The sequence below is a fragment of the Nicotiana tabacum genome, chromosome 16, assembly GCF_000715075.1.
Source record: "Nicotiana tabacum cultivar K326 chromosome 16, ASM71507v2, whole genome shotgun sequence".
In the NCBI taxonomy this organism is placed as follows: domain Eukaryota; kingdom Viridiplantae; phylum Streptophyta; class Magnoliopsida; order Solanales; family Solanaceae; genus Nicotiana; species Nicotiana tabacum.
This window is the reverse complement of record NC_134095.1, coordinates 104,554,214-104,564,898: the sequence shown is the minus strand read 5'-3', so window position 1 is coordinate 104,564,898 and position 10,685 is coordinate 104,554,214.

Sequence of the window (10,685 nt, the reverse complement as noted above, 5' to 3'; positions counted from 1 at the left end):
AATCATTTTTGCTGAAGAAGATCTGGTTGATTGCGAAAAATCTTTCGGCCATTCTCTCCAACTGCTCTACGGAAGTCTCAACAGGCACATATGCTTCATTAAGGGTCTTGATCAATACCTTTTGATGTTCGGTGGAGTTCATCAACAGATATAACCAGGAGACTTGTGCGGGAAATTTCCGAAGCTGGTCGATCACCTCATAATCCGCCATTTTAATCTTTTAAAAAAATACCTCCGCTTCTTCGGCACTCACGGGCTTCTTAGATGGGAAGCGCTTTCTGGTGGCATTGTTCACCTTTTCCAAATTGAAATATTTTTCTCTCGGGTTATTTTCTTGAACTTCTCCCGAGATTTCTTTGCCTTTGTAAGTTACCATTGATTTGTTGTAGTTCCAGGGCAGAGTGGTAGGATCCGTCATGGGCTTTTGTGGTGCGCGGCTAATAACCACGGGTTCACTCAGCCTTGGTGGATTAATTGGCCCCCGCATCACATAAGCTCTCTTGGGCACATACATTTGGGTTGTCTTATTCAGTTCGAATCTCCTGGGAGGGCTCAAAGCCATCTACTTTTCTTTGCGGCCTCGAGGGACATAGAGAACAGCATCTTTGGGAGGCATCGCCCCAGTTTACACTTCAACTTTCTTTTCTGACTTTTTGAGGGGTGGTTTTGTTCTTTTTCTCCCTTTTGTCTTGCTTTGGGGCAGCTTTTGGTTTCTTTTCTACATCAGCGATGGCTGTGAGCACGTGATTTTTGCTTTACGAAAACTACTCCAAAATAAATCAAAAAATAAAATAAAATTTTTTTTACTGTGTAATTCTTGAATTTGCGTGGTGTTAAATATTTATGTTATGTTAGTAAATGTTTACTTTGTCATAATAAATTGAAAATTAAAAAAAAATATGTTTCATGCATATCTAGGATTTAATTATGCATTTAATAATTGATTCAAAACAAAATCACAAAAAATATGCATTTTTATTTTTTCGTCATATTAATTGTGTCATTGTATGATTAATGTTTTATCTACGTGTTAATGGTTATTAAAAGATAATTAGTATTATTATTATGATAATTTTGTTTTTATTATTTTAATTAGGAATTTAATAATTAGGAATTTAATTAGGAAGTAGAAATTAAGTGGGTAAAACGGATCTGGGCCAAAATCCTAAACAAAAAAATCAGGCCCAAACCATTTTTAACCCCCCACAACCCAATCTAGGCAGCCCAGGTCTGGTCCAAACCAGACGAGCCAAAACGACAGCGTTTGGTCGTGGCTTCTCGGGGACCGTTGGATCAAATCCAACCAACGGTCAAGATCTCACCCCCTTACCCGTAACCCGTAACCCGACCCAGTGACCCGACTCAGCCGACCCTGGCATTAAACCAAACGACATCGTTTGGTTTAATGAATTGATCCTGGCCCTTCATTCTACTTGATCTAACGGTTAGTATCAATCCACCCCACCCCTATATAAGTCCCAAGCCCCTACCCCGGCCCCTAACTGAACACCCCCCCCTGATCTCACTGTTCATCATCGTCCCCAAACCTCACTCCTAACCCTAGCCGCCCTAGGATCCCACCGCCTGAAACCCGGCGGCATCAACGCCGCCGGTCACCAAAATAACACCCTAGAATCCCCTGAACATCCTCTACACAGATCTAACATTGGTTTCCTTCGAATCAGGCCCCAACTCTTCGAATCTTAAATCGAAGGTTGGCCTGAAAACCTTACCTTCTCCGATGGCTTCCAAAATAACACCACAACTTCCCCTAGATACCCTCATCACGGATCTGTTAGTTGCATGGCTCGAGTCCTACTGGAACTGCTCGAATCTTCATTTGAAGATTCGAGTAAAACTTGAACCTATCCCAACCTACCTCAAACTAACACCAAATGACCCCTAGGCCACCCTCACCCTTGTATCATATTTGGTTCTCCTCGAATCTGACCAGAAATGGTTAAATCCCAAATCGAACCTTCAGGAGCCCTAAATACCAAACTTCTGGATTTTTGTCCAAATTGATTAAAAGATTGAGGTTTAATCGACCTTAGTCGAAGTATTTTTAGTGGAAAATACTTCGATTAAGGTCTGTTTGATTTCAAACAAAATACGAATCCAAGTTGAGTCCAAGTTGGAATGTATTTGAAGGGTCAAAGGTATTTTTTCTATTTCTCATGTGTATTCTACGTGTATTGTATGTTTGTTTTCATTAGTCTGTTTAATTTTTCATAATTTTCTAGTCAATTTTGTTATACTGTCCCCTACCCGTCTACTTGATTCCTAAAGTGAAATGTTTCTGTTGGTTATGTTTGTTTACAATGTGTGTAATCGACTCGATTAAGTTCGTCGATTAGTTACATTATGAATCTCCGTTTATGATAATACATTGTAATAACCTGCTCACCTGTTTTGATTGACTATTATCATGTTGTTGTAATCAGTTAGTTAGTCCTTGCTAATTAGTTGGTTCTTGTTTAATAAGTCAGAAAGTTTATCAAATATTTGAGTATTAATTTCTGAGCAGTTGGTTTCAGGCAGTGTCAGTATACTGACAATGCCCCTGCATTCATACATATTTCAAATTTAGTATGAATTGTTCAGTTGAATTCTGTGTGATGTTGTTGAGATGTTAGGTAAATTCAATTTCACAATTGTTGGGTAGATACAACTGTGTTAGGAACTTAAGTGAATTGGTATTAGCTGTTTTAAATCAGGTTGATAATTAGGTTTGAACAGATTTTTAAATCTGTTTCATAATAGATTTTGATCTTGTATTAATGGGCAGTAATAACAGTAGGATTTCAGGGCATTTCTGGGAATGAAACAGTAAAAAACAGTGTTAGTGCTAGTGTGCTGGAAGTGGAATGTAATGGCTATAATTTAAGATACTAATGGGAAACAAAGGGTAATGGGGCTGCTTAAAATCAAGATAGGATCATATAAAGTATTAAAAAGTAGTTTGTAGTGGAACTTTCTGTTTTTTAAAAAGAATAAAGGGGTCCAAGAAGCACTTAAAAGTATAGGACCAACCCTGTATAAATACAGGGACTGGACAGCTTAATAGGGAAAAAAACTTGAAGAGAGTTTGAGAGTTTTTCAGAGAGGGAATTGGGACTGATTTAGGGCAGTTTTCAGAAAAGAGGGCAGATTTTAGGAGATTGGAAGTGGAAATTGAGAGAGAAAAAATCTGATTTTTAAGGCATTAGGGAATACACTTAGAGATAAACACAGAGAGATATACAAAAGGAAAAAATAAAATTTGAGAGAGGAAAATCAAGCAGAAACAGAAATCTGAAAAGGAAGATAGAAAGAAAGAAAAACAGAAACATTAAAACAGAATTCTACATCGGAAGTTAGTATTGAAGCTGATTCTGTGTTTTGAAATTGAAAGCTTTTTCAGTCTGCTTTGTTCTAAGTCTCAAAATCAGAAATATTATTCTTTGTATTAAATCTGTCCGGATTTGTTCGATCTCATTCTTCAGTTAAAAATCTGAAATTTCTTAAAAGTACTGTCACTGTGCATCTGGGTTCCTCGGGTCTTATTATTGCTCAAATCTGTGGGAATACTGGTATTCTGCTGATTTTGTTACTGCTGCAACTGTTGAAATTTACTTCTCCTACCTTCATTTCCAGGTACATATCTCTTAAATTCTATGTTGGAAAGAGATTCAACATGACAAACGAATGAATTTCAAATTGAAATGCTGCCTTCTATCATTTAAGTTTAAACATTTAAATTTCATCTTTGGTTTCATATTGGATAACCAGTAGTGAGTTCGACTTGACGGCTACAAGTTAATTGTCTTATTTTTAAATTCATATAAAAACTTTGTAATAATGTTATCCATGTTGAAATTTCATTAGTTTAGTTATCTTTGAGTTGTGTAAATACGAAGCATGGAAGAAAGTTGGCTTTTATTTACACTTTATGGTATTGTTAGATAGGTATAGCATAATATGGAATTATCAAAGAAAATATGCGATTATTTTATTTTGTTATTTAATTAGTTGTTGTTTAAAGCTAGATGATGATTGGTTGCAATTTGCTATCTTTTGGCATAACATTGGTTGTGTTCATAATTTATAGTTGAAAGACGCGTTAGTATAATCCGTTATGTTCACGATGTCAAATATGGTAAGTAATATTGTATGCAATATCATTTCATTAAGTCAACTAGACTTGTTCTCTTTCTTAATAATAAAGGGCTTAGGAACTTATACAATGTGAAAGTTAATAGTTAGTAATAATTCACATAGATTGAGAATCAAATTGGTTTGATTATATCTATATCTATCCTAAATCAATCATAGGCATAATTAATTAAATTAATTTCGTCTATTAAGATTAAAACAAGTATATGAGAATAAGATTAGATGTACGAACACCAATTGCAAAACTTTATATCAATGGTAATTATGAATAGAACTTGCACTAAATAAAAAAAAAAGTTCTTGAAAAATATTCTTTCTTTTATAATTCATTTTCAGTTTCATATGCAATTTATTCTTTGGCATATATATATATATATGTTATATTTGTTAAAAATAGTATTAATCATATTTTTATTCTGTTCTTTGAATTTGAATAGTTGGAATGAATATAATTTATACTCGGAAATTATAATCGACGGGCAACCTTTAATAGATTGTGAATTCTTTTCAAAGAATTTATAGGCCTCTAAAATGGGAGTTCTTATGATTTCCACATAAAAAATATATGAATATAATAAACAATTTGTGGAAAATCCCTAATACCATTACAAGTATTTTGCGCAATTAGGGATGCGTTTGCGTACCCTGATTATATTTTTAAAAGCAAATTCGGATTATGCGTACGCGCAATTTCGAGCAAATATTTAGGAAAAGGATTTTTCCAAAGGCGTTAAATCAATTTCATAAAAAACCCGAGATGTGCGGTTCACTATTTAAGAAAAACCAATTTTCCTGATTCGACACGATATTCGAAAAAAATAAATAATTGTTTAATAAATATATTATCAAAAGTTATCGTGTACACGTATGCGTGACACAAATCCGCAGTTTTAAATCTATAACACGAATATACGTACGCGTAATTCGATTCAAAGAAGGGTCCTTAATCACAATAAGTATAAGCGGTAGTAAAATCACATAACAAAATATATTTAATAAAATCAAGATAATTAAGCCAATAATAAAAACAGTTAAGCGACCGTGCTAGAACCACGGAATTCGGAAATGCCTAACACCTTCTTCCGGATTAACAGAATTCCTTACTCAGGATTTCTGGTTCGCAGAATAATAAACAGAGTCATATTCTCCTCGATTCAGGGATTAAAATTGGTGACTTGGGACGCCTTAAAATTCCCAGGTGGCGACTCTTAAATAATTAAATAAATCCCGTTTCGACTGTCCTTCAATTGGAGAAAACTCCCCACGCGCCCCGCGGGCGCGGAAAAAAGGAGGTGCGACAGCTCTGGCGACTCTGCTGGGGAATCAACCAGTGTTATTGTAACCCAGAACCATTGGTTCAGGGTTTAAAGAATTTGAGCTTAAAATATCTGTGTTAATTGGCTTTATTTACTATATGATTTTCAACTGTTTATATGCTAATATGCTAAATGTTTTTTTTGCCGCTTTAATATTATTTGAATTGTGAATATATACAACTGCTACGAAACCCCCTTCTTTCTGAGTCTTCTGAATTTATGGTGTACACGTGCGCGTGACCCACCTTTCTGTTAAAGTCATACCAAGTAAGACGGAGTTGGGACAAGTAACTAGGCCGGGCAGACTTTCGTGCTCCCGGTACGTTGCCCCCGCTTCGGCTCAAACTGTCCGTTTGGGTAAGCCAGGTTTAGAACAATCAACCTAAGGTTTTACACTTAGAATAACTCAGCCATGTACCGGATCCCTAGTAGGAACGAATATTTGCATCATATGCATTTGGCCTTGGAGACTCAACACAGGGGTTGGGTCTGTCTAGGACAGGTGAACCCAAAATAAAAAGACCATCATGATGCATCCTACTTGTTACTTGTGCATTCATTTGCCTCGAACATGCTTGTTGACCAGCTTAAATAAAATCATGGTGAGAAGAAAGGAATAAAATGGGTTGTTTTAAAAATTTCGAAAAAAAAATAATTTTAAATTTTGAAATAAAGGTATTTAATAAATAAAAAAATTTCGAAAATGGTTTTTTTTAGTATAAATTTTCAAAATGAATTTTGACTTTATTAAAATTAAATTTCAGATACAAAATGAACACCACACAAGGCCCCTCATCCACGAGTACGGAAGAATTTCTATTTCAACTTCAAATATGGTGGTATGATTTAGGCAAAGATGGTCAAAAATGGGTCGTCAAGCATTTGGGAAATCTCACGGACATTATGAAAGTTAAACCCCGTGATGATCTGATTGCAGCGTTAGTAACTTTTTGGGACCCTGCTCACAATGTTTTTCGTTTCTCTGACTTCGAGCTTACTCCTACATTAGAGGAGATAGCTGGATATGATGGTTTTGACGGAAGTCTAAGAAATCAAAGCTTGATATTCACAAAGGCTCCTTCGGTACATCGATTCTTCGGTCTTCTGAACATCAGCAGTCAAATCAGGAAAAGCAATGTCATCAATGGATGTTGTTCCTTCAACTTTTGTATTCAAGATTCGTAAAGTCAGATGGGTTCGAAATTCATGAGAAAGGCCTTACCAATAAGCAAAACAAAGACACTTGGCAAATTCACCGTCGCTTTGCTTTCATGGTGGCTTTTCTAGGAGTCATGGTCTTTCCAAACAAAGAGCGAACAATTGATATTCGCACCGCAAAAATTGTGCAAATCCTCACCACCAAAGAAAATCACACCTTTGTCCCCATCATTCTATCAGACATTTATCGGGCTTTGACTTTATGTAAATCAGGAGCAAAGGTCTTTGAAGGATGCAAAATTTTGTTGCAAATGTGGGTGATGGAGCATCTCCAACAACAGCCCAAGGTCATACAGTATGGGTCAAACAATGATAATTGCATCGAGAGCTATGAGGAAAGAACAAAAAATTATCAGGCTCCAGAAGGGATAGAAGCATGGGTATCTCATCTAAAGGCTTTAACGGCAAATCAAATTGAATGGACTCTGGGATGGCTCCCGATGAGGGAAGTAATACACATGTCAGCCTCAAATAGTTATCTACTACTATTGGGATTGAGAAGCATTCAACTGTATGCACCACTGAGAGTCCTAAGGCAATTAGGGAGATATCAAATAGTTCCTGATGATGAAGATTTGAGTATGCAAGTAATCGAATTACACCCAGAAGCCACTATTCCCGAGGCTCTACTTCAGCAGATGTGGAATGGGTGTCGATACTTGAAAAGTGATACTCAAGTCCCAGACGCTACAAAGGGTGAGATAAATCCTGGATATGCAAGGTGGTTCGAAAAACGGTCTCGCGTGGATGATGTACCAGAGCCTAAGCTAAGAAGGCCAACAAAAAGACCCCATGTTCAAAACTTCAATGATAAAATACAAGAACGGTTGATCTGGGGAGAAAAGGAAAAAGGGTACAAAGCAACTATTCATGCCCTAAAAGAAAATCTAAGAAGCCTCAGTTTGGAGAAAGATTTGCAAGTACAAGAAGCCGAAGGCGAGAAAAAGAGTCTAGCTTGTGAGAATGAAAATCTTCATGCTCGATTCCAAAAAATGAAAAGAGTTTCTGAAACGCCAAAGAGGAGCTGGAAGGATCAAAAAACCATCGCCAATCTCTTTGAAAGAATGCAAGATTATGATTCCATTCTTGCGGAAAACGAAAGGGCATTGAGCAAAGCAAAAGAAAGGATCCAACAATTAAACGAAGAAGCCAGATCTAACAAGGAACGCCAAGATAGGCAATCCGAAAAAGACAAGGCACAATTCAAGAAGGAAAAAGACTATTGGATGCGATCAGAAGACCAACTTCGTGCACAACTAGAAGAGGCAAGAAGATGCAACAGAGAACATCAACAAGCAGACCTCGACAGGGAAAGATCGCAAGCAAGATTAGAGCAGGCCAGACTCCGAGCTCTGTTAAAATCAGCTCTAGATCGTGAAAACCGTGTCAGAGATATAGCCACCACTCGTCAGCAGCAATTGCAAGACCAAGACCAACGTCTCCAAGGTTTCAGGGCACAAATCCACGACCTGGCAGTCTTCACATCTCAAAGATATGTAAACTGCCAAGGAATGGATTATAAAAGGTTTACAGAGCATGCGCCCACTTTTGCTCGTCATCTAGCAATGGAGTTGGAAAGGATGTATTGTACGCTAGGAGGCCATCCAGGTCAAGCCCCACATTGAGCAGATAATCCAATATTTGACAACAAAAGTGGAAAATGGGGCATGTTCTGAGATGTTAAGAATTGTATCTTTTATTTTGAATAAAGTGTGTGTGTTTCAAGCCATTTTCTTAAAGGTTTTCAAATGTAATTCCATCTTTGTGTAATGAATAAAAGTGATTGCCTTTAGTCCGAACTACGCAAGGTCTCATTCATGTAAGGCATGATACGTAGGCAATCTCTAAGATTCGACCACCACGATAAAAGATATATAAAAGTGAATGACAATTTTCAATTTCAAGAAAGCTGGGACGACACAAGCAGCCGAGCAAATGCATAATAGAAAGAGATTATTTGTCTAAGAGCATTGCATCTCAACGTGTGATTATATATGTGTTAAACTCTCAAAACTAACAAGTTTGTTCATTTTCAGAATTCAAGCAGTTAGTTTCTCTAAAGAGTATACTGGCATATTATCACTATCACACAAGATCAAAAGGACCAATACCCGAAAGTATGTCTATCCCAGATGTTGACACAGGTATGGAACTAGAGGAGATGGATGTCGGGAAAATGAAAGAAGAGATGTTTAAGCTCAAGCAGCAAATGGCTGAGATGTACCAAGCCTGGTCTACAGGACAGCTACCCCCATCTTACCCAAATAACCCTACTCCATCAATGACTCAAACTCAGGATAATATCACCACTGAATTATCTCCAAACTTCCCCATTTACCAGCACTACCGAGGCACCACCTCTCAAACACCGCAGTCTCCACCTCCGAAACCCGTTCCATATTTTCCTCCACCTATGACTCCTGTTTTCGTAGCACCTCCCCCTGCTACATTTCATAAATCTCCTAGTGAGCCTACATTCCAGGCCCAACACAACCAATATTACCCCCCGGAACCCACCCTCAAAGCTTCCGAAATTCATTCAATTACTCCTCATTTGGATCTCCCAACCGAAATTGACAAGCCAGTTAAAAATGTTGAACAAGAAGAGATGTTCAGGAAGGTCAAGAGTCTAGAACAATCGTTCAGAGACATGCGAGGATTAGGTGGGCAAGTCAGTGTAGCATACAAAGATTTGTGCTTATTCCCCAATGTACAATTACCAGTTGGCTTCAAGATGCCCAAATTTGACCTATACAACGGGCACGGCGACCCAGTAGCCCACTTAAGGGGTTTCTGTAGCAAAATGCGAGGAGCTGGGGGAAAGGATGAATTATTGATGGCTTACTTCAGTCAAAGTTTAAGCGGATCAGCTTTGGAATGGTATACACGCCAGGACCATGGGAGATGGTACACCTGGGATGACCTGGCACAGGCATTCGCATACCATTTCCAATACAATTTGGAAATCATCCCAGATCGATTATCTTTGACAAAATTTGAGAAGAAACACAATGAAAGTTTCAGAGAGTATGGTTTTCGGTGGAGAGAACAGGCAGCAAGAGTGGATCCTCCTATGAAGGAGAGCGAAATGGTAGACTACTTCCTCCAAGCCTTGGAACCAACTTACTATGCCCATTTGGTTTCAGCGGTTGGGAAATCATTCAACGAAGTAGTGAAGATGGGAGGTATGGTGGAAGAAGGCCTCAAGACAAATAAAATCATGAGCTATTCAGCAATTAAGGCAACCACTCAAGCTATTCAAGGCGGGGTAGGAGGAATCGGAAGAAAGAAGAGGGAGGAAGCAGCAGTAGTTGATTCAGGAATTTGGTCAGGACCTAGAGGTTCACCGCTTTACTATAATCAACAACGACCTCGCCAATCAGCTTACCACCATGATTCATCCCAACACTACTATCACCCTTCAGAACCTCATTTTTCCATTAACCATGCTCAAGCATACAATCGGCAACCTGTTCACACCAATTGGCGTGCTCCTATCACACCAAATACTTACCCACGAGCCTATCCCGGACCAGGTTTCAGGCCTAGGCCCGCATTCAGGGGAGAAAGGGAACAGAAAAAGAAAACTTACACTCCGTTGGGAGAGTCTTACACTAGTCTGTTCCACAGGCTGAGACAGTTAGACATGCTGAAACCAATACAATCCAAACTACCCAATCCTCCTCCAAAGAATCTGGATTACACCATTAGCTGTGAATATTGCTCCGGTGCGCCAGGCCATGATACGGAGAAATGCTGGCATTTGAAAAATGCAATACAAGAGTTGATTGATACTAAAAAATCGAGGTTCGAACCCCCGAAGCCCCAAATATCAATAGAAATCCAATGCCAGCCCATCAAGAGGCTAATATGATAGAAATCATACAAGCTGATGGGGAGACAAAGAAGCCGTCACAAACTGTCATGATGATCAAGTCTCATGAAACCAAGCCAGATAAGCAGTTGATAGAGGAGAACCCGGTGTCTAAGCAGAAC